Genomic DNA, 3,891 nt, shown 5'->3' with positions numbered 1-3,891 from the left:
AACATTGATGAGAGAGAAACATCGATCAGCTGCCTTCTACACACCCCCTACTGAGGATGTGCCTGCAACCAAGGTACATGACCTTGACCAGAATCGAACCTGGGACCCTTCAGTCCGCAGGCAGACGCTCTATCCACTGAGCCAAACCGATTAGGGCTAATTGCTATATTTTTATAGTATATTTTAAAATCTGATGGCATAAATTCTCCACCTTCTTCCTTCTTTTGATGGTTTTGTGTGTGTGTGTGTGTCTACTTTTGCATCTTTTCTGAAAACTGTATTGTCAAGTTTTATTTTTAAAAATCTTAGGCTTTGATTTGAGATTGCATTCATTCTGTAATTTACTTAGGGTGGAGAATAACTACTTTTACTATATTTTCTTTCCATTTAGAATAGGGTATTTTTTTTTTTTTAGGAGAAGTAAACTGTAGCTGCCTTGGAGAAGAGCCTCCTTCACAGAAGTCTCTCCAACGCTCCAGAGTCAAAGGAGGGTCTGCAACATTTGAAAAAGAAATTCCAAGTCTCCGTGAGATCGACATTAGTAACGAGCGATGAGGAAATGTCAAGGTGGCTGTGAATTCGGGGAACTCAGTCTCAACATCCCTGAGAGAAGAGCCCCAAAGAGATTCCAGCTGCAGAAAGTAACGCCCTGGCAAAGTACTGATTTCATCAGTACGATGAACACCAGAGGAACAAGTGTTGATACATTCAACACACTGTAGACAGCGGAGGAAACGGATTTTGCTTGCTAACAACTAGCTTCTGATGCTGATGTGATATATAGCCTTTGATGTGACCCATGTATATCAGAACAGGGTTAGTTTATGTTCCTGAGTCACATCACTGATGTTGAGAGAGTTAATTACTTATTCTTCTGGTATAAGCATTCTTCCCCAATCATAGTGCAATTCAAGTCATTGGGAGAACAATAAATAAAGTTATATACGGAGAATATAGAAATATATATTATATTCACCCACCCGAACCCTCTATAAAGCCCTTTGATTATCATGGTATTTCCTGGGATACAATTAATTCTGTCAGAAAATACCTTCACAAAGGAAAAGGGTCTGATAACAACTTTAACGACAGTGCATCAAAGCTTCACATTCTAGACCAGCGGTTGCCAACCAGTGGTCCGTGGACCACTGGTGGTCGTGAGGTCTGAAAGGTTGGCAACCGCTGGTTTAAGGAAACCTTTGGAGCAGCAGTTGCCAACCGGTGGTCCGCAGACCACTGGTGGTCTGAGAGGTCCAGCAGGTTGGCGACCACTGATCTAGACCAAGTCCTAACCTGAACCGAGGAGCTCACGCACCATGTATATCAGGTTGGCTAGAATACACTGGACTTCATCGATGTCCACATCTTCCACTTGCATGAATTTCAAAGCAACTAGAAAAGCATCCAGAGGTAACTGGTTTGTTTTGAGTAGCAAGTACGCTTTCTTAAAAAGATTCCTGTAGGTGATGATCTTCAGCTTTTCAAGGATAAGGAAGATGCCACAGCGAATAAAGAAGGTCTCATGCTTCGCTAGAGCCTCGTTCAATAGAAGGAGATAGCCTTCACTTACAGCTCTGGTTACTTCAGCAAACTGCATGAGATGATACTTTTTCAAAAGCTCAATGGTCAGCATATGACCCAACAGCATTTTTACTGGGAGTAAATATATCAAAATCATCCTTTTGTTCTTCTGACTTAAATGGTGACAGTGTTCAAAGGCAAAGGACAGGTACTCCTCGGCTTGTTTAATGTCACGATCAAACATGGCCTTTCATCCAACATAGTACCCATATGCTACTCTCTGTGCTGTGCTATCATCATCTTTCAGATTTGAGCTGTCGATGGCTCAGATGAGAGGTTTACACAAATGGAGTCTGTTGATCTTAAAGTAAATCTTGAATAACTGGCTCACCAGAAACAGCATCCCCCGCTTCTTAGAATCCTCTCTACCAGCATGAGTGTCACTGGCACAGACTCGGAAACAGCTCATCAACAACTCAGCAGCTTTTTCCAACATGTCCCCAACTTTGCTTTTTCCTTTCTTAACCAACTGCTGATCTGCATTACTGGCAAATACTCGAAGATCAAGTGCTACTGCAGACATAACAGGCAGAGCCCATTTTTCTTCTTTGTGGGCCTGAAACGCCCGCAGGAATGATTGGACGATGACAGTCTGGCATGTGTATGCCTCTGTGAAGTCGTGGTTCCCCACTGCGTACGTGCACCTTAAATGAGCTGCAAACATTTCATCATAAGGGGGTTCCAAAACGTGTTGACACTTCTCTTCCGGAGAGGCCAACTGAAGTCGTGGGTTGGCAACATGAGGATGCTTGAAAGACACCAGCTCTGCAAAGTATTCCCCATCTCTGGTTTCAATTGCTTCATAGACCTGCTGCAGCTACTGGTTGATAGTGATGTGCGCCATGGTGGCTCCCACGCCGCCTGTTGGGGACCAGCCCCAGCAGGTCCCGGGGTTCCCAAAGGTGTGGATGGAGTCAGCGAAGAAGGAAGGAAATGAGGCAGCGTTCAGTTGATCATCATAGCCAGGTTCTCGGTATGTTTTTTTTTAATTTAACTATATCCTCTTTTACATCCCACAGTAAAGTTTTTATTATAGATATTATACATTTACATTAATTTTATTCCTAGATATCTTCTTTCATTTGCTGCTATTTTCAATTATGACTAGGACTTTTATTCATTACACTTTCAAGTTTGTCATTCCTGATGTTTAGATAGATATTCTTCATCAAGTTAGAAAACTTTGTTCTTGTATTACACATTTGTCAGATATAAGAACTATTGTAAATAGTTGTCACTTTTAATAAGTTGATCTTTCATGAATTGCAATGATTTTATTGCTTTCACCCTTTAATTTTAAAAATGTAAATTACATTAAAATACTTTGTGGTGTTGAACCTTCCTTCCATTTCTGGTGTCAGACAACTTTTAATACACTGCTATATTAAATCTATTAAATTAGCATTTAGAAATTTTACAGCCGTAAATAAAAGTAGGTATGTCTATGGTCTCATTTTTTGTGTCAGGTTTGTCTAATTTAGGCATCCAGGTGATAAATTTATTTTACAAATATATGGGAATGTTTCTCCCCAAGCTTTAAAAATGTATTATCTCTACAAATTTCTAAAATTTCCAAAATCCCCCTAAAAATATTCATTGTATACTTAAATTCTTATTTAACTGGGCATCTTGTACTTTTATTTACTAAATATGAAAATCATTGCTTAGAATAAACAATGCCAGGCATGTAGTAAACACTTTATAAATGTAAATATGAGTGGCTTGATGATTTCACTGCTTTGAGATCAGATTATGGACTAAATTTTAATAAATGTTCCCTCGGGTACAAAGTTCCTCATATATTCATTATTTATAAAACCAATTTTGATAATTGTCTGTGGTTTTGAGTTCTAAATAGCTTTAATTATTTTTAGTTTACTTGATCTGTCAATTTGTAAGCAAGATATATTAAAATTTCTGACTATACTGTATACTTATTAATTTCACTTGCCTTTCTCTCCATTTTTGTTTTATATATTTTTGCTGCTAAGAACTTAAACTATGAAGAGTATGTATCATTTTATATTGTTTCTTTCATCTCTATTTATCATTCTTTTTCTTTTCTTGTTGCTCTTGATTCTATTTTGTCCGACATTGACATTTTTTAGATCTGCTTTCTGTTTATTAACAACTTTCTGATATAGTTTTCTTTTCAAATAATTTTGTTTCATATTGTTTCAGATAAATCTTTTGTAAACACCATACATTTAGATTTTATTTTTTTACCCAACTTGAAAATCTCTAACTTTTAATAAGTAGCACATATCTGTTGTTTTGTAATTTGTACATCTGAGCTTTTCTTGACCTAAT

The 3,891-nt window shown here is 37.8% G+C and overlaps 1 pseudogene; it reads right to left on the bottom strand.

The window, feature by feature from the left end:
* Positions 1–417: 417 nt before the first annotated feature.
* On the bottom strand, positions 418–2,425 carry LOC102255017 (annotated as a pseudogene).
* Between the last annotated feature and the right edge of the window lie 1,466 nt (positions 2,426–3,891).

This window comes from Myotis brandtii, unplaced genomic scaffold, assembly GCF_000412655.1.
Source record: "Myotis brandtii unplaced genomic scaffold, ASM41265v1 scaffold112, whole genome shotgun sequence".
In the NCBI taxonomy this organism is placed as follows: domain Eukaryota; kingdom Metazoa; phylum Chordata; class Mammalia; order Chiroptera; family Vespertilionidae; genus Myotis; species Myotis brandtii.
Note: the sequence above shows the minus strand (reverse complement) of the source record. Positions and strands in the feature narration are given on the sequence as shown.